Consider the following 21,362-nt stretch of genomic DNA (forward strand, 5'->3'; position numbering starts at 1 on the left):
ATGACAAGAAATAATTTCTTAAATGTATTGAATATGCTCTCTTTTAAAAATTTCCTTTTGGCCGGGCTTTCCCACCAAAAACTGCTTCTCTCAAACTCTTTGGCCCAGGTTGTAAGACGCCACCAGCTAATCCCAGTGTCTTTCACTCCTTGAAAGGTCTTGGACAAATACAAATTCAAGATGACTTTGTCCCCTGGCCTCCAGAAAGGAGGAGACACATTTTAGGGTAATAATTACAGCAATCTAACATTTACTAGTTCCCCTAACCACAAGAAACCATTGCTATTTTAAATAGCGGTGTGTACAATAATGGTCTCTGTTCCTTAGAACTGAAATTTTCTATTGCAAAACTGACTTGCTAATGCTGGTTACCAACTAACTCTCAAGAAAATTAAGTGATGCCATTCATTCCAACCTCTTTAACTTTCTCTAAGACAAAACCAGCCACGACTATGACTTGCTTGTCACCAAATATTAGTTTTTCCTTGTCTCAAAGAAGCCTAAGATTTCTTTTTCCTACTTAGGCATTTCCTGGTGGTAATCATTTTAATATCCAAATTTGTATATGTCAATCACTGTTTGGTAACCATCCCTCTTACCTGAATACCTCTAGGCCTCCTTATAGTCTTGGTAATGCTGGCCAAACCATAGCAGCTCTTTGCCTCCAAATTCACAACTGTCGAACTGCAGGACTCTATCAACATATCTTCCAGTTACTTCTTGGCATCCCATGCTGGTTTCACCAAGTGCACAGGATTATGTCTGCTCATGTTCCTCTGTTCCCACTCCCTCTTCGTGGCACTTTGACAGAGCCTGCTCCTGATACTGTCTGTGGAGTCAGCAAGATCTATGCTCAGGGCATTCGTTGATTCTGAAGTACAGCCCATGTAGTACCAGAGCCAAAGAGCGAGTGTCCCTTACTCCATTCTGTGTGAGGAGAGCTAAAGCGGCCTTGTGCGGGCCCTCTTGCTGTCTCTCCTCTGCTGCCAGTTGCTAGCTTCTCTCTTTTCTCAAAGTGGCCTCAGGTTACCAGTCAGACCAAGAAGATAAACCCCAATGCTCTCCATCTACTGCTTTATGCGCATAAATCTCATCCTTTGAGCCTTAGCATAAAAAGTCAAAATCAACTCATAATCTTATCATCTCCTGAAGTCATCCCAACCCACCAGTCTTGAAAAGTCAAACAGAGAAGTCCAGTTGAGGCTCAGCTGGACCACATACTAATGACATATATAATAAAGCAGGAACTGAGTATGGCAATGAGGGAAAAAAAGGAATGTAGCTTCATTTAACATGAAAAAATACTCATATAGCCACCAAAACTGTTCATTAGGCTTGGTGTTGCGTTTAACCCAAGCCTAAGAGTAAGTCCAAGCATTTATGGTTATGAGCAAATACTTAAAGATATCAAAGGCTAGAACAAATTGCCCACTGATTGCTCAGAAATACAACATCTATGCAAAGAAAATATTCATTTTAACAAATGTTTATGGAATACCTACTAATTGCCAGGCACTAAGGACATAAAAAAAGGATTAAAGCACAGTGCCAACCTTGAAAGAATATGGTATTAGCTCTCAAAAAGAGCTGGGTTCAAGCCATGGTTCTCCTCCTTACTAACTCTATGATCTCTTGAGAATCCCCAAGGTCAAGTTATCTAGAGGCACAAGTATGACAATCTATGGGAAGTTCTTTGCCATCAGTAGTTTCACACACATGTGTTATATATTCATTCATTAATAAATATTAATACTAGAGGCCAGGCATTGTCCCAAGTATTAAGGCTGTAGTAGTAGACAAAACCGAAGGTCTCTGATATCAGCAAGGTTTTATCATAGTGGAAACAATCAGGCCAAAAGAAACATCTCCCATTCCTTGTCACTCCAAAAGATCTTATCCAAATATGAATTTATGTATTTTTAAATTTCCAAAAAATAGATTAAATCATGTCAACATGCTAACCTAGATATCTCTGTCTGTTCCAGTTGGAGGAGGATGAATCAGCACCGTAACAACATATTTAGCTCACCTCACCCCCCATTCTGCTCTCTACCCTGTCCCTCAATTTGGTTGTTTTCACCGCTGGTTGTCAGTGGTGCTCTTTCCTTCACACACTTTTTGTGGACAAATGTGAACACTCAATTTTTGTTTTGTGTGTGTGTGTGAGAGAGAGACAGAGACAGAGACAAAGACAAAGAGAGATACTATGAAGAAGATGAGAGAAATTCATGTCCTTTGAAGAAACTTAACCTGGGATTAATTACCCAAAATCCATACATTAAAACCTTTTTATGCAGATCAAGTTTCTCTTATCTTTTCATGCTCCAAAGCTCATGTCAATCCTTGAAACTTTTTTTAAAGAATAGTTTTAGATTTATATGATAGTATAGAGTTCCCATCTACCCTGCTTTTAGTAGTTTTCCCTATTGTCAACATCTTACATTAGTATGGCACTTTTATTATAATAGTCAACCAATATTGACACATTATTATTAAGTTAAATCCAACTTTAATCCTTAATGGACTTTTTGCTGTTGTAGGATTTCATCCACCCAAGATACTACATTACATTTAGTCATCGTGACTCTTCTTGGCTGTGATAGTTTCTGAGATTTTCCTTGGTTTTGGTGACTTTGACAGATTTAAGGAGTGCTGGTCAGATATTTTGTAGAATATCTCTCAAATGGAATTTTTCTGATGATTTTCTCATGATTAGATTGAGTTATGGATTTGGGGAGAAAAATCACAGAGGTGAAGTACCATTCACATCACATCATGTCCTGGGTTACATGCAATCAACATGACTTATCACAGCCTTTAGCAATGAGTGAGGTGGTATGAATCCTATTTTTTTAACAGAAATTTTTTACTAATTATTATTTTCATAGGGCAATCTCAAGAAAACCTCTTGTTTTCTCCAAAAATTAATTCATTCTTTAATTTTTGCTAGGAAATTATACTATGTTTTATTGAATACCAGGCACTGAGAATACAAGTATAAATAAAATGTGTCCCTACATTCAGAAGCTCTTGGGCCAATTTAGTTCAAGAGGAAGGTTTGTAAAAACATTTGTAGAATCCAGTAGGTTAAGGGAAACCATTTAAGGGGAAAAAGGAGTATAGAGAAGGCAAAGTGATTATTTACCTGTGGGAGGAAGCCGAATCTCATTTCTGGAGACAGTGATATCTGAGCTGGTCTTAAGGATGAATAAAATTCTGCCATGTATACAAATACAAAGACCCCAGGAAAAGTTCAAAGCAGGCATGTGTTCATGGAACTAAAAGTAGTTTGATTTGGGGGAAGTAGTCAGGAAAGAGGATGGAGTGGTAGGCAGAGATCATGGAGGGACAAGTTAGCATCATGAACCGCTTGGCCATTACTCATTCAGGTGGCTAGAGCGAAAATACTAGAAGACTTAGGCAGGTTTCTAGAAGACTCCACATCTGATTCAGTGGCGCTCAATAGTCAAGAATAGTGCCTCACCATTCTTGGAGGCAGGAAAACACGGCACTATAGCTCCACATAGCTGTTAACTGGATCTGTGCCTCTACTCTGGAACCCACCCCCCTCACACACACACACACACACACACACACACACACAAACACATACAAACACATGAGCACAGACACATGCCACATACTCCCTAAGAAAAGCCAGCAGAAATTGTTGGGAAAACTTCAGATTTGACCAATTTGACTCTTTTTCTTCAGCTTGGCAGTGGATGGTGAGACATCGAGCCACACCTCAGAAATGCAGCAGCCTACTTGACTGTTATCAAAAGGCATTCCAGCGGTTACACTATTCCTGCTCATAAATGGTCCTTGAGAACACAGAATCAGCACCCACAAGGAACCACAAGAGCCTCTTTGTTAGATGCTTATCATACACTGTGAAACTTTACTGGCTTTAGAAGGAAGCTGCTATTTTTCAGGAAAGTCCCTGTTCCTGTATGTATGGATGTATTAGCTTAAGAATCTGTTTCAAATATTTCATACCCAGAGACACAATTCCCTAGTCTTTATGGCCCTAAGTAACTTGTAGTCAATGACTTCTGTGCATTTTTTAGAGTTTTGAACATCCAGTATATTATCCATTCTCTCCCTCACCCCAACATATCTCATTGTCTCCAAGTTCTGTCAATTCTAGAATATATAATAATATGAATTATATAATATCAGAATATATTATATTGTAGTATTTATCATACATAATAAGTATCTATATGTGTGTGTGTTTATACATAAATCCATCCCCTGCACATTATCCTCAAACCACTGCCTTAAATCAAGCCCTCTTTATTTTAGCAGGGATACTCCAAAAGGCTCATCCATGAATTCCTGGAATTTCTTTACTAAATACATTTCTTTCACCATCTGTTGCCAAAAATCTTTCTGAAAATCCAACCATCCACTTCCTTAAACTCCCTCAATAGCACTCCTTCGTCATTTGAATAAAGCATAAACTCTCGGCCCGCTATAAAAGCCCATGTAGGGCAGTGATGCCTCCCTCTCTGACCTCCTCTCTCATCATTTTATGCTCCATCTTTCCTAAAGGACATATAAGAAATTCAGTGTTCTCTCTCATCACCCTGCCTTACGCGTACTGATATCTCTGCCTGGATTCCTTTCTTTGTAGGATTTTTCTCCCCACTTTGGCCTGGACAATTTCTGCTCTACCTACACCATCTTTTGGAATTCTGAGGTGGGTGTCCCCCACTCATACTATCCTAGTCCAGTAGGCTTCCCCTATCATGACATAGGTTTATTGCAGTGTCTACATCTTCAAACTCACTAACAGGGCTGTGGTTCCAGATTGGGCACAGCAGCTTAACTATTCTTCTGTTCTGCCATCCATGATACTTAAGGTTTTCCTCCTTTGACTCTATGGTTGCAAAATGCATGAAAAGAAAGAAACATGTAGAAAAGGGCTACTAATCTTTTTACTTATTGTTTGTTTTCTTTTTTAGGGGGCACTGGGAACTGAACTCAGGACTTATGTGGGAGGCAGGTGCTCAACTGCTTGAGCCACATTCATTTCTTACTATTTTTTAATCAGAAAGGAAACATCAGTTCCCATGTAGAATTCCTCTTATATCTCATTGCCTAGAACTGAGTCACGTGAGCATCCCTCACTGCAATGAAGGCTAAGAAAGCAAGTATTTGTTAAAGCAGAAAGGATTGGTTCAAGTGATTCAATCATGATTCATTTTCTGGAGCTGATACATGACCTACCTAAACATACTCGCGATTTTGTTGGCTATGCAGGAGACTATTGTCTTTGAACAGTCAAGTAACAGTATCTGCCACACATAAGGAGATTTTGCAAAACAAATATTAAACACACTTTTGAATGTTAAACCAACATGAAGCAAAAAATAAGGAGCAAGAAAGATTACATATGCAGGTGATAAATAGTTTTACATTTTTGTTAGAGCCCAAATAGAAGTTTTATCCCAGCAGTAACTCAATCATCAAAACATCCTTAAAACTACTTATCTATTCTTATACATTTATTCTGACTAGGACAATAAATAAACCTCAGCACTTATACATGGAAAAGAAGAGCCTAGTTTCATGGAACCATACACATATATATCCTGTTTATAAGATAGAGATTGAAAACTAACTATATGGGCTAAGTTTGATTTACATGTTTAGATATTTGGCATAGAATTGGTGACAAGTTTAGGAAAAAAGAATTGAAACTCCCATTATTTTTACATCCATTGATTAAACCTATTGGCCCCACAAAAAAAAGTGCTTGTTCAGGTGGTATTCTGAGTTACTTTCTTCTCTGAAGATAAACCATTAAATTACCTATTAAGTTATCTCCTCTAAAATGCAAAAAGGATATGGTCAGAGTGATTCCTATATATTTTTCATCCTTATTTCCGTTGAAATTATTTCACCTAACCTTAAAATAGACATAGGCTCCCTAACTCAGATTAGGGCACAGGATGAATAAAGACAGTATCATGAGTCGGAAATCCATCAAATAAATGCATACAGCTCCCTGATAGTTTCCCTACTTTCCTCTACACTAGACTATTTCCGTTTCCACTGTCCTCAGTCCATCCACTATGGCTGTATCCTGAGCCAGCAATAACGGCCCTAGAGGGTACGTGTTGGAATTTATGAGGTTCTGGCTTGATCTCTCTTGGAAAGAATACAAATCACCTGTCTCTAGAATTTGCTTGCTACCTGCAAGGTGAAACATGATCACACCCTTTTCCCACTTAAGAATAAATGCTCTGCCTACTCTGTAACCCTTAAGAAGTCAAGTAGGAACCAGAAAGAGGCAAAGTAAAAAGGAGGCATTGGGGGTTTTACACAAGCTCCAGCTTAGAAGCCCAAGGAAATGCACAGAAGTGTGTGATCAAAGATATAGATAGTAATAAAGTGCTCACATTTCCCAACCATTATCTTCTGTGCATACATATCACCTAGAGATCTTTCATAGAAGTGTAGTAGGCCAATGGCTAGAGCTGGGAGTTCCTAGGCCACCTAACTAATCACCACTTCTTATTTTCTCAACCATTTATTCTTAACTCTCTTCTATCCCAAAGCCAGGCATCTTGCAGCGTATGCCCTTGTCACAATTGAGAAAGGCCACAAAGCATTCTTATTTACACCTGCATGTATTTGAGTAAAAAGAGTCACAATTGAGAAAGGCCACAAAGCATTCTTATTTACACCTGCATGTATTTGAGTAAAAAGAAACTGACGTAGCAGTCCCACAGATCTGGGTTTAAATCTAAACTTTCTCATTCCATAACAATAAATATACCTATGAGACTCAGGTATATTAAAGTATAAATGAACTAATTAACAGTTTATAAAATAAGCCAGACATCTAATATGTGTTCAACAAGTGTTAATCTCCTAAGTGAACCACTTTACTAGAAAACTAACTCAAAATTCTATTGTAGGAAAGATAAAAAATGTAACATGGAACTGTAGAGTACAGTAATACTGCATGTGAAATCTGAATATAGGTAAAATTGCATATATAAGGTTTTTTTTTTTGAAATTGAACAAATACATGTTAACACTACAAGATGTTAGTATCAGACAAAAAAAAAAACCAAAACCAAAAAACCTGACATTATACTAAGTGGAAGAATCCAGAAACAAAGTACTACATATTGTATGATTCCATTTATATAAAATGTAAATATAAATCAATTTATAAACACAAAGTTAGATTACTGGTTATATAGGGTAGGGAAAAACTGCTAAGGGGTGTGGAGTTTTTCTTTTCAGAGTAATGCAATTGTTCTAAAATTTTTTGTGATGATGAATACACAACATTGTGATTATTCTAAAAGCCATTGATTATACACTTTGGATAGATCATATGGTATATGAACATAGCTCAATAAAACTGCTTAATAAATAAATAAGTCATTGTGCAACAATAGCCAGAAATAACGGCTATGTAGAACAGGGGAAGCATAGAGAAATTGAAGGGTAAAGAATCTTCTTGTTTCTTTTTTGCTTATTATTATTATTGAAATAATGATAATGCGCTAATGGTGATTGAGGTAATGAATGTACAAATAAGAGATTATACTGAATACCACTGATTTTACATTTTGAATGAATTGTATGCTTTATTAATATGTAGCAATAAAATTGATTTGTTTAAAAAATACTCTGTTGTAGGTTAACAGATAGTCTTATAGAAATTTATTTATCCTATTACATAAATGTAGGAAAAGTTGTAAGCCATGAGATTGTATTTCTGGGCTAGTTATTAACACTATGATATAAATTAATTGAAAAATACCTATTAAGTCAGACTAGAGTAACAAAGTATTTATTGTCTTTATTTTAGGATTAAAAGAGCAGTAGGTTTAAAACTAACTATGTTTGAAATGCTTTATATTAGCATGGGATTGATTAAAGGACTGTCACCCTAGATTGGATGTGTTGATTACATTACCCCAAATCTATCCATATAACAACTTGGCAGTACTCAAATAACCTAAAAGTCCTAACAGTTTTACAGGAAAGAACAACTGCTCCCTAACCTAAAATGTTAGGTCCCAGTTTCATTTTAAAAACTCATAATGCATCTCATAAGCCAGCAATTTTGTTCATTCCAGTTGTGTCATGGTGAATTTGAAAAAAGAGTACAACAGGTACTTAACTACAGTATGTGCTTTCTTTGTTGGTTTTATAAATCCAAATCTATTGACTGAAGGGGGATAATACAGAATCAAGAGCATAAGGGAACCACTCACAGTTATACTGTCAACACACCTCATTTTTTTTATGTTAGTCACACTTAGTTTAAGGTCATGATCTATGCCTCATAATCCCCTGTACTGTGGGCAGTGCTTGCCAGTATGCCTCATACACTAGGTACTCAGTGAATGTTTGTTGCATTTCCTTGAACTGATTATCTATCTTATTCACTAGAGTTGGCTCTGAATAATTTAATTTGTTTATATCCCCTCCCCCACCCCATCCTGCCAAAATTAAATCCATCCACAAAGGAAAAAGGCAGAAAGACGTTGTGTAAAAAATGCTATCCTGGAAATCGGATCTTGGTTCTGGTCCCAGCCCTGTGACTTTGGACAAATCACTTGATCTTTTTAGATGAAGTTTCTCCACGAAACGAGCGTGCTAGACATGAGGCATGTGCCAGGCTATGAACCCAAGGCAAGCTCTAAGACGTTCAAAGCAATGTGCCTGGAAGTGTAGACATTTTCGGAGACAGGATAAAAGTATTTCTGAATAATTTCAAAATTATTGGGTTAAGTGGTAGCATTCCAGGATGATTGATCTGAAGGAGAAAATACACGTTGACATTTTCTGGTATGGTCTGAGGTTCGTGCGCATGCGCCTGTGTTTTAACCTTGCGACTTTATTGTTCTGTCTTACAGTGACCAGGACACAATTCAAGAGAGCAAACGTCAACAAAGATCTGAATCATTATTTAGAGTTTCCGCTTTCATTTTTTTTCTTAATGTGTTTGATTGGAACATAGACGTGTGTGTGATGCAATTAGAAAGAAATACAGGACGTTTAAGCCTTTCAAACTTACCCACTCAACACTTCTCTCGTGACAGACCCTGACGTTCTTAATGAAATCCCCAGCTTACTGAAGAACTTGGAAGATCTTAGATCCCTCCAAGGCGATCTCAGCGTCTCACATTTTGCCAAGTCATACGCAGGTGGTTGAAGAGTAAGTTTACTTTATCTTATATAATCCATTCCCCAGCAGATGGTACACAGTTTTAAAAGTGTGGGCCTTTACATTGTAGAGGTTTATGTTTCATTTTGTTTGTTTTTTAACACCGTACATAAGTGCACTTCCTTTCTCCCCTCGTAACGCACCGGGTAAATGGAATTCTTAACTCACACAGATCTCACTGTAGACCTAATGAATGGCAGGGATCCGACACAAACACCCACACACTTCCCTCAGTTACAGATCTGTGCTAAAGACCAGAAGTTGGCCGTGGCTATGCTGAATATATACTTCTGTTGGATTTCCACGGAATTTGGTATCATTAGATTGTATGTTAAGTTAAATACGTTGTTTAAAAAAAAATGCCGTTCTCCCTACCTTAAGGTTGGGGTGAGTCACAGGGGTTTCAAAGGGAAGCACACCTGCCAGGCTAACGCTCTGACCCCTGAGAGGAGCCTCTCAAGCCACCTCACAGCAGCCAAGCCCCAGCTTGCTCCGGATCACTGTGGAGCAGAACCAATTTTTAAATGTCTTCATCTGGTCCCTCCTACTTTCATGGTTGCTCTGGGGGTGGTGAGAATTAGGACGCACTGAAAGCTGCTGGGACATCTGACTCTTTATTTTCTTGGCTCTACGTGTCTTAACTCAGCACCAGGCCTCCCGACTGTGCAAAATTTCACTTTAGAGAGCAGAGACAAAGGGAGACGTTCAGGGGGACGAGCAAGAGTCTTTGCTGCCGTTTAGTGAGAGAAAGGAGGAGGCAGTGCACAGTTCTCCACAGAGCTGCTGGGCTGCCCCGCCGATCAAGGCCTCTTTTCCCTCACCTGAACTTCCCACAATACGATGATGGGTGCCAATTGCTTCTAAGAGGAAGCCGATTTTAAGTATCCTTTTCCTTATATTTTCAGAAAATACTTCCAACTGCCCTCTCTCTTACTAGTGCTTGTGGGTTGCATGGGTAGAGGTGTAGTATCCATGGTGTGTAAATGGGGTTCAGGGAGAAAACGGTCTGGAAGTCATTTTTGTGATTAGACTTGTTCTTTGCTGCTCCAGGGATGACACTGAAGCACATGGTAGACGTCAAGGGGCAGGTTTGGCTGCAAGGAAGAACTTCCTACCCAGTATCCTGAATCATGAACCATTAGGAGTGGTTAATGTCCAGCTTTCGGAGGTGTTCAAGCAAATTCTGCAGTCACATGGTGTGGAGATTATGCGAAGAACTCCGATTTCAGAAAGGTAATGTGCTGGGCAGAGGAGCCTTCCTCTGTCCTCTCCCCACATTCCCTGCTCTCTGCTAGGGAAAGCAATCAATGCCTGACAAACCTTAGCCCCGCCCACTGCTCTGTGGGAGGAGTAATTTCCAATCTGATTGGTCCACAGCTGGTCCCTTTAGCACCGCCTTTTCACAGAGGGTAGCATTTTTAAAAAGCACATGGACTTGTCCTGCAGCCTTCTTTCACTTCCTGAACTCACTCAAAGCAGGTCTTTTATACTTTCTGCTTAAATTTGTGTATACTCTATCAGAAGGTCAGGTCCTTATTCCCCTTCTCCTCTACATACACACACACACACACATACACACACACACACAGGGCAGTCAGATCTTAGGCAGCCAAGGCTGGCTAGACTCTAGTGGGAGGGGGGTACTCTTCCTTGCTGTCTTTCTCCTTTTCCTCTGGCGCTGGTAGGAGCTGCAGTCAAGCCTTTTTCACCATGTCTGAGGATAAGATCCTTAGGGTTGGAGACTTCCATGAAAGGAAGCTGGAGGACCCTTTTAGTCTGCCAGGATTAAAATGTGTCATTGAATCTATTTTTAAACAAAGCCCTACAATAGGTGTGTTGCTATTTGTCCAGCTGTTAACAAAGTTGATTCTTCCTTTCCAACATGGCTATTATTCTTCAAATGTATGATCAAAAGTCCACACAAAAACCTAATCAAACTCTCACAGCTAATTTCTCAACCAGAGACACACTAACAGAGTACCTCTCACAGCTAATTTCTCAACCAGAGACACACTAACAGAGTACTCAGAGTCTAAAGGAAACCTGGGTTTCCCATATCCATTACTAAAGCATAAACACAACTTAATAAGCATATGAACATTATCCTCAGTAAAGAATCCAGATTTTTTTCATAGCAAATGGTGAAATAGATTGTAAGAAAATATGAGAATCACTGTGTAATTTATAATATCTCCTTCAATCTAGGCCCTTAGTCCTAGGATTCAGATAAATGCAGTGTTCTTCATTTAGCTTAATACTTTCTCAGCTCAGTTGCTGTTTCTTGAGTTCAAAATACAAATAAAATTTTACAGATCCACAGTGCTATTCCAAAATAGATTTTTTTTTCTTGGTAACTTTTACTTACTTAATCAATCAATGAGTATTCTTTGGAACCTACTGTAGAGAAAGTAAATTCCAAATAATTCCCAGTAACAAGTCATCAGCAACCAATTGGACTGTCTTTTGTAAATACCACTTTCTGCAGTTGCCAAGTGTTGCAAATTAACAATAAAACAGATAGCCTTTGTACCTGCTAACAGAAAGTTTTTCCTTACCTGAAGAAAAGCATTCCTATAAAAATCTCTCTCAAGTACTTTGATTATAGTGTTTCTGACACCAGTACAATCAAGAATCAGTGAAAGTGTTCCCTAGAAAATCCAGTTTTCACTGAACTTTGCAGACCAATGAGAATGAAGATTAACTCAAATAAACTTTGGAATGCCAGCCAAACCCCTGAACCTTGTCCGCAGTTCACCCACTGAGAATGGTTGTGCTTTTTCAGTAGTACCTTATCCTGAAATGACCTGGTGGAAAGATGTCAGTGTCAGATGACACATGACATCCATCAAGTGTTTAATGCCAATTCTGCTGGCATAATATTCCATTTGACTTCCCATGCTCTTTAGCCTTCCACTGTTGCTAGTGAGAAACAGTGCATTTTCAATTTCCAGCAAAATACCCAAGCCTGGAATTTACTTCCTTGAGGAAGTAATTCCTAATGGCATTCATAGATTTGATTTTGGTTTGGAAAATAGTAAACCCCTAATTGAGCTGACTTTTTTTTTACTTAGAGAGTGCTTTATGACATTAATTTGTTACACAAAATTCCTATATTTAAATCAAAATTGAAACAGAAAGTGTTTAACCAGTTGACTTTTCTCTTTTTCCCAGCAAACATTAACTCAATATTTTACCTACTTTGACTTTTCAAATATGGTATTTTATAGCACCTTGATTTATAGCTGGGGATATATAAAGGTTATGTCAGCATTTACATTATATGGTTATGTTCTTGTGGGTTTATAACTAAGCCATAAAAAATAATTCTAGCTGAAATTTGGAACACCAAGCTTCCACCTTGAAACGTAAGTTTCTCCCAGATGTACCCACCTCTTCACACACACATACATACACAGGGGCACATATCAGAATTCAGCAACTACTGCTTTATAAACCATATTCATTCAATATGTTGCTTTGTTGAAAATGAATTGAAAAAAAGTCAAGGCTATAGAGTGAAATCAAATAATACTGTCATCTAATAGTAGCCACTTATATCCTAAAAGATATTTTATTTTAGTAGATTTGAAAGTTAATTTAGTGGTAAAATAATTGATTGTATGATTTTCAAATAGTTAAGAAGTGAAGGACAGAAAAATGAAGTAAGACATCCATGTTCAAGTCCTGGACATTTTTAAAAAATGACTTTTTCTTAACCAAAAATGTTTGCAACTTTCTGTCATACAGTATGGTAGACCTTCTCTCAATTTCTTTGAGATGTGATCTAATGTCCTTGGACACATTTATTACAATTCATCATCCACATAGCAACAGACAGGGCCATGCTCGTAAAACAGAACTGGCGCTACATCTGGTAAGTTATTAAGCAAACATCTTCCTATCTCATGCAAAGCTTGCGTGCCCATTGCCTGCCTATAAAAGGGAAATAGGATTTCTGATATACGACTTACCTCCTAAGGCATGTACAACTATTTCCTCCAATTCACATCTTACCAATTTTTTATATTATTTTACTGTTTTCAAAGGCTGAAACATTACTGAATAAATTTTCCTTGGTTCTCTTTTAGATTATTCTATTTTTCGTTTACATGGCTACAAAAACTGTTATCACATGAGAAACAGAATCATTTTCACTAAGACTTATGAAAAATATTAATAATTAGGGGAAAAAAACTCCAAGGCAAGGTAAACATCAGAGCCTAATCTTATCAAAAAGATAAGGCCATTGGTCTGAAAAATCACTTAATTATCACTTAATGATAGAACTTATGCACCCAAATAGGACTCAAGAAAGAAACAAAGCAATTTAATAGAAACTGGAAGTTGTAGTAAATGAATTGTGTAGGCAGTGATAAATGTTAGAGCTCAGAGGTTAAGACTATAATACTAGGCATGTGGTTCAAATCTCAGCTCTAACACTTACTAGCTGCATGACCTTGGACAAGTTATTCAATCTCTCTGTGCCTGAGTTTCCTCATTTAGAAAGTGAAGAAACAATACCTGCCTTATAGAGAAGTTTTAAAGTTTAAATGAGTTAATAATGGGAAATCCCTTCCAAACTTGGTACCTAAGTATTGACTGTTATTATCATGTGAACAAAAATCAGAAGAAAAATTCTGCAGAAAAGTAGTAATATTGTATAGTGTATCAAAATCAGATAACATTCACCAATCTTAGCTCTTTACATTCAAGAAATTCTAAAAATAGAAAGCCTGTGTACTTAGGAGAAAAAGGGTAAGAACAAGACAATTGGCTCACTTGTTATGACCCTAACATAAAATAAAGACTTCTCAAAGAAATATACCAAGTTGTGCAAACATTTGACATTGACCCAAAATTGTCTTTAATGGGAAAAAAATCTGATGTCATGTTTGTTATGTTGTGAGCTTTGTATGTGAAAGTTGGGAAAAATGATTTGTCACATCTGCCTGATGTTACTTAAAGGAGTAAAGGAAGCTTAGGCCTTAGGTATCCTCCAAATAGAGGAGCTGGTTTTATTACTAAGGAGGCGGGGAGATGAGGCTATTCTCCTTTCAGAGGAAATTCCCAAGTTGTTGAATGTCATCCTGGTTACATGAGAAAATAGAGACCAGTGCTCATTACTTCAGGATGATATTGCTGTCATCCAACTTGGAAGCAGGTAGGGAGATTATATTTTTCATCTCTCTTTACCTAATGGTATGATCTGGTACCTGCCTTTGATTAACACAGCTCAAAAGCAGATACCAGGAGTTAGACACAAAATAATTTCATTAAAGTGTTTCCCGCTGACAGGACTCTTTTTTCACAGGTTTCAAACTAACTTAAAGTATATTTTAATTCATTATCTCTATCAGCCAACAGAGCATCCTGGACAAAGAAAATGAGTCCTACCCTGCTACCCTACCATATTCTGTCAATTCAGAGTCAAGTTGAGAATAGTTTTTTGGGTGCTGTCAAGAACCACAGTTTTGTGCCCACTTCAAATAAATGTAAATACTTCCAGGAAGAAGACCAGTTGTTTCTTATATAATAGAACTATTCCTGCAGTATGGTTACATCCACCCTTGAGCTACGTTCCACTGCAGAAATGAGCCCCATGTGTGTGAAGCCATTTGAATAGACCTCTTTCCCCAGTATTTTATGAGCCATGCTGAAGGAAAGCAATGACAGAAAGGGGCAAGATTCTGGAATTTTTTCTGTGCAATTCCTAAGCTCACTGTGTTAAAAAAAAATAAAGCTGTGGTTGTTCCCCACTCTCTCCCCTTATTCAATTTCACCACATATTTTAGGCATTGAAGTGTTGAGTGCTCTTCCCCTCTCTGCTGGGGTATTAGAAAACAAGAGAATTATAGTTAAAATACTAAGGCCCTCTTTGAGGCTACGGTATGATGAATAAAACAAAATATATTCATGGAGAAGAGTCAGGATATACTACCCTCTTTAAATGTCAGACGTAGTTACTGCCTTGTAAGGGGAAGCCTGTACATCAGGAGACCCCCCCCCACACACAAACACTTATTTCTTCCATTCACAGGATGTCCATAATATCAACCTTCTCTCTTCATTTCATTCCAGGACTAAATGACACCAGTTGATCTGTGTATCAGTAAAACTTCTTCTGGAGAAAATCTCAATCCTATCTCAAATGCATATGAATCCATGATGGTAATATTAAGAGGAGGCAGACTAGGAGTCCGACTTCTCTTCAGATGGTCTGAGGACCAGCATCAGCGTCACGTGGCACCTACTAAGTATGGAGATCGCAAGACATACTCTAGACCTACTGCATCCAAATCTGCATTTTAACAAGGCCTGGGGTGATTTATATGCAAATTAAAGTTTGGTTAAAATAGTCAGAAATTAAACTAAAAATCATAACAAGGTAGTCTCCCAATACTGGTGTTGACAACAAAACAAATCATTTTAATGTAACTTAAAAAGTCTTTTGATAACTTTCTTTTTTTATATGAAATTAGTCTACAGTGTATGTAAATTAGTTTGAAGATGTGTAATGATATAGATAGCCATGATATAGTTCCTACTAAATATGTAAAATCAGAATTTTAAGCATTTGCTTTCACATAAACTATAATTAGCTTTTAGCATTGTTGATAGAAAAGCTGAAATCCGCAGATAATTTTTAATTGAGCATGGTTCTAAAACACCTTTTCAGCCTTCATATAAAAATTGTATATATTAGGAATTGATAATAATTACAAAAAATGTTATAATGCAAATTTAACTAGTGAATGTAAATGTTATATGGGTATTTCTATAAGCCATATACATACATACATGCATATGTACGTACATACACACACATAATGCTATATGGCTTGGTTCTGTATTTTTCAAACACTGATTATTCACTCATTCAAATATGTGCTAGGCACTATTCAAGGGATTCAACAGTGATCAAGAGACACATGAAACTCCCCTGTAGAAGAGTTAGGCAAATGATAAAAATAAATAAGTAAAAAGTTTAGTGTATGAGATGGTGATAACTGCTAAGGAGACAATGAGACAGAGAATGAAGAAGGAAAGGTGTGTGATATAAGAGGTGGTCAAGGAAGGTCCATGGAGAAAGTGTCATTTCCTCAAAGACTCAAAGGAGGTAAGGTACTTAAGGACATCCCAAGGAGAAGGGAACAGAAAATGGGAGGATCTGAGGCAGGGGGGTTTCTTGGTGTGTTCCAGAAATAGTATGGAAGTTCTTTTATTTTACTGGGCTGTTTAAGCAATAACATGAAATGAGTAGGGTTTAACAATGGGAATTTCTTCACTCATAGTCCAAATCAAAGCATCATCAAGGTGGTGGTTTCTTCCTGAAGTCTCTGGTATTCTGGGGTGGCTGCCAGTGACCCTTGGTCTTTAGCTTGGCACATGGCACATGGCGGCATCTTCTGGTCTCTCCCTTCTTTCCCAGTTCCACTGATGTTCAGCTTCTGGGTGCTCCCTCTGGCTTTTTCTTTCTCTCTGTCTGAATTTCATTCCTTTAGAATGGATCCATGAATAGGATTAAGACCTATTCTGTTTGAGGTGGACACACTTCATCAAAAATCCCTACTCCAATGGGTTCATACCCACAGGAATGGATCAGGGTGAAGGACATACATCTCCGGGTACATGCAGCTCTAAGCCACCACAGAGGCTAATGTGATAGAGTGGAATGAACAAGTGCAAGTGCAGGTCAGAAAGGTCAAGGGGTAACAGGAAGGTCATAGTCCATTGGAAGGATCTTTCACTTGAGAGAACCTGTGAGAGTTGTGAGCCATATGATGTAACATGTTTTAAAATACCTGTTTGCTGACAAGCACCTCGAGTACAGGGAAGAAACTTGAGAAGGAAGGGGTCTAACTTGTGTCTCTCTGTAGCACTGTTTGATACCCACCCCTTCACCCCTTTCCAGGTACAGAAGCCATGCTCATTATCAAGTTCATTTCTTCTAATCGATATGCACAGAACTCTGGATCTGAAGTGAATCTAAAGTCCAGATAATACAGCCCTCTCATTTTAGAGATGGGAAACTGAGGTCTGGAAAAATGGATTTTATGACCAAAGTAGCTGGAAATTTTGCAATTTTATACCCAGGCAGGGGCTTAGTGTGGAGTTATAAAAAGATAAAAGAGTTTTGGTGTCTGACAAACTGGGGTCTCAGTTGGGACACAGGCTAGCTTTATAGCTTGGGGCAACGTACATAAACTCTCCAAGTCTTAGAAAGCTGGAGATGATAAGAAGAGTGCCTACCAATAGCATGGTTGTGGTAATTAAATATATGTATAGCAAACCAAGAAAGCATTTGGGAGTTAGTTGGTACTAAAAAAAATAAATAAGGAATTATTCTTAATATTCTCCTTTCCTCCCATCACAGCATTGTGTCAAAGCTGCAAGATGCCAGAGCCTTTGTTGTAGAAAACCATCAGTTTAGCCTGCTACACAGGACATTCATCATAATGGTAATAGTATCATCAGATAACTCTAGGAAGGACTGAAATTAAAAAAAATAAACTCACAGATTTAGCCATTTTGCTAATTATCAGTCATATAGTATAGTAAGAGGCTTTTAAGAAAAGCCAAAGAAAAACTAAACAGTGATTGATTTTTATTTGTTAGTTGAATCTCCTATGTATATGAGATAAGTTACAATTTATTATATTAATAGTAGCTGCCATTAGGTTAACTCCTACTCTTTGTCAAACACTGTACTAGGTACTTCATACTCATTTTAAGCCTTTTATTACTCCCAATGAAACCCAATATGTAGGTATAAAAATATGCTCATTTTACAGATGGAAAACTGAGGCTCACAGAGATAAAATCACACATTAACATTTATCAAAATAGTACATGGTAAACCTCTCATGGGGTTTATACTGAGTGTGCACAGAGCAGCTAATAGTTACTGTTTATTGAATGTCCACAAGTACCAGGCACACTATTTGTTAGTTTACATACTATCCGATTCCATCCTCACAGCAATAAGTATTAGGTTCCTATTTTAAAAACAAGGAAATGGGATAAGAGAGGAGTTAACTTTCCCAGAGCCACACGACTTCCATGAGGCAAAACCAGGGTTTGAACCAGGCTCACTGATTCCAATGCCTGGGTTAGCACAAGGGGTCAGGTTTCCCTGGGAATCTCACCAACTAGTGTGCTGATTACAACAGCCCTAAACTGTACTTGAGGAGGACAACAATGTCCTCCTGAATGCTATCTTTCAATGTTGGTTATATCCCAGTTTCCTCAGTAGCCACTTAAGACTTTAGAAATCAAGATAATCCCTTCAGCAACATTACAGACAATATTTTTTTAACAGTTTTACAGTGTTGGTAATTTAACAAACTTCAAAGCAAAGCACACAGGTCAGATATGTTTCAATGAGCCCTTCTTACTTAAATTTCCTTTCTGGAGTGATTTGATCTTTATTTGAATAGTATACACTACCAGAACCAGTTTCTTCAGTTTCCCAGCTTGCACCAGCCTTATCAGAGTCCCAGTCCCCAGACTGTGGCTGCTGGTGCAAATGGACAGCCTAAACTGACACCATTGCCCCACTTCCCCACAGCAGCATCAGCCTCTGTTGCTGTAGTGGAAGTCACAGTAGCTTTAGACCTATGAAGGCTATAACTCCTATAATTTCCAAGTCCAGATGATGCACCACACTGTGGAATGCGGGATCTGTTTCCCCAGGTAATTACTGGAAGAGCAGGAAGCAATGCCTGGAAGACTAGTGCCCCATGGGGTGCACTTTGACCAGTGAGAGAGGAGAGATGGGAAAGAAAGGACAAATACATTTCTCTCCCTTTTCCCCTAAGGTAGAAGTCAGCCAAAGGGTCAAATCTGGCCTGCAGCTTATTTTTGTAAATAAAGTTTTATTAGAACATAGCTATACCCATTCATTTACTTCTTGTCTATGACTGCTTTCATGCTACAACAGTAGAGTTAAGTAGCTCTGACAGAGAGCATGTGCACTACAAAGTCTAAAATATTTACTATAGGGTCCTTTACAGAAAAGTCTGTGGATACCTGCCCTAAGGGATTGCTCTGAAGCAATGGCTATCTGGAAGATGTCTTGCAAAATCAAGTAATCAGTTGTGTTTCTTGTGAATCTATGACCAAGTTGGTAATGTAAATTTTGAGTTTGTATTCCTTCTTTTCCTTTTTCTTTCATTCCTGCTGTTCAGGACTTGCATTGACAAATAAGGCCTGAGTGTGTAAATTTTGTTGCAGACTCTGTTTCCTAAAGAACCAGGACTAAAGAAAGCTACAAATCTAGGACCCAGATTCATGATTTTTGTTCTTCCTAGATAGATTGGGGATTTTTTCCTTATTTGCATTAATTCTTTGGAAAGAATATAATAATTTTCTAGCTCTTCCATGTCAATTTGATGTAGCTCTAGAAAGATATCACTCTTGTAAATTTTCTAGTGAAGTTTTCAATATTCAGACTAATTTTAATTATACTGAATATATCTTTGAGGGTAGTTTTATCATCCAGATTCCTTTTGACTGTGGTATCATTTTTATTTGGTAGCACACATGTTTACCAAGATCATCTCTAATGAGTATTATGGATATCAACTTTCATCTGCCATGGTTCAAAGTCATTTCTCCTCCTTTGTACTTTGACTTCTCAATAATTATAATTAGGTCTACTCACTCCTCTAAGTTTCTCTGTTCTTATCTGATATATATTTTTTAAATCAATTGTAAACATAAAATTTGCAAAGGTCTATTAAACCTCTTTCAGTCTAAAAAAGAATCAGAGGCTGATTCTAATAAGAAATGTAGTGCTCATTGAAGAAGGCTGGAGTATGGCCAGGGAGCATGTTATAGTTGCATTGTCTTCCCTAGAAGCCTCCTGAAGCTTGTTGAAGAGGAAGTAGGGCTAAAGGTAATGTCAACTTGAATTCTATCAGAGCCATTTATTCTGCTTTAAACCAAAGGTGAAAGCCATAAATGCACTTAGTATACCAGAGAGTTCACCTAGCCCTGCATTCATCTCCTCTTTGTAACTCTGGTTAAGATCATCTACCCAATCTGGTCAGAGAATGAGTGATTAGCCCTGTCACAGATAATTTGCTGAGTCCACCTTATCAAGTGCCAAAGTGGTCTGAGACTTCTCAATCAATTTCAGTCTTCAGAGAAATTCTTACAGTAAATTGTGGAAAAGGAGTTGCCTTGTTTCCCTCCTCAAGTTCCTCAGTCTCTTGAGTCAAAGTGAATTGTCAGCTGTCCATCCATTAGGAGAACAACTTATGGTTCTTTGGTATCAGCTTGAGGTTTCAGTCATAGATAACCACGAAAGAAATCATGATCAGACTTTGGAAATCAATATTGACATGAAATGGTAGCAGTTTTACAGAAATCAGGGACCATGCTTAACTTTACAGTAACTGTACTCTTCCCAGCCTTCTCTTCTTCTGCCTTTCAAGTTTCAGAAAACTCATTTGTGAGTCTGGAAAGTGAAACAAAATAAATCTCACTAAAATTCTATAATGCTTTGATTTACTCAGAGAAATTTCTCTTTTAGTTAAATTCTGTTTAAATATCCATAGCAACTCTACTTTTGCAAAAAGAAATTAATTCGCAGAACACTGCCCTAGCTTGCATTTAGGTATTAGCTCTGAAGAAGCCACGAATTTTCTAATTAATAAACCAAAACAATCAGTGCTATACATCTGTTTCAATAACAAAAGCACACCAGCAATAATTACTTAGAACATTAGAAAAAGTCTGGAAATATGGAATGCATTTAGACCCATGTGTAAGCCCATTAAATTTGGTTAATTTTATTTTGACTATGTGATTAAAATCCAGTAAAGATTAAATAAGATTTGGAAAAACAAATCATACACTTGACTTTTCTTGGAATTATGCAGTCTAGAGAAACAAAAGACACATATAAGTGGACAGATCATAAAAATTGAGCAAGAAAAATCAAGTGCCAATTTTAATCTTGCTATTGCAGCCTTCACCTCTATGATTCTTGGGCTTTAGAATCATCTTTTATAAGTCTACTTCAGGACATAAATAGATTTTTAAGGCAATCAGATTCCCAGAATCTCAGACTTCTGGCCCAACCCTATTATTTTCTAGCTGCACACTAAGATAGACTATGCCTTGCCCAGTGGCCCTGCTATTCCTAAACACT

General features: G+C 37.7%; 2 long non-coding RNA genes across 2 annotated transcripts in view; one reads left to right on the plus strand and one right to left on the minus strand.

The window, feature by feature from the left end:
• The window catches only part of LOC131275052 (uncharacterized), a 276,482-nt gene extending 266,776 nt beyond the window's left edge, over nucleotides 1–9,706 (minus strand). Inside the window, exon 1 of the long non-coding RNA XR_011648548.1 lies at nucleotides 9,581–9,706. This is a non-coding gene — a long non-coding RNA (uncharacterized lncRNA). The remainder of the gene's footprint in view (nucleotides 1–9,580) is intronic.
• Nucleotides 9,030–21,058, plus strand: LOC131275056 (uncharacterized). Its single transcript, XR_009182501.1, has 3 exons — nucleotides 9,030–9,196; nucleotides 10,256–10,438; nucleotides 15,284–21,058. It is a non-coding gene; the product is annotated as an uncharacterized lncRNA (long non-coding RNA).
• The last annotated feature ends 304 nt before the right edge of the window (nucleotides 21,059–21,362 follow it).

Source organism: Dasypus novemcinctus, chromosome 1 (assembly GCF_030445035.2).
Source record: "Dasypus novemcinctus isolate mDasNov1 chromosome 1, mDasNov1.1.hap2, whole genome shotgun sequence".
Lineage (NCBI taxonomy): Eukaryota > Metazoa > Chordata > Mammalia > Cingulata > Dasypodidae > Dasypus > Dasypus novemcinctus.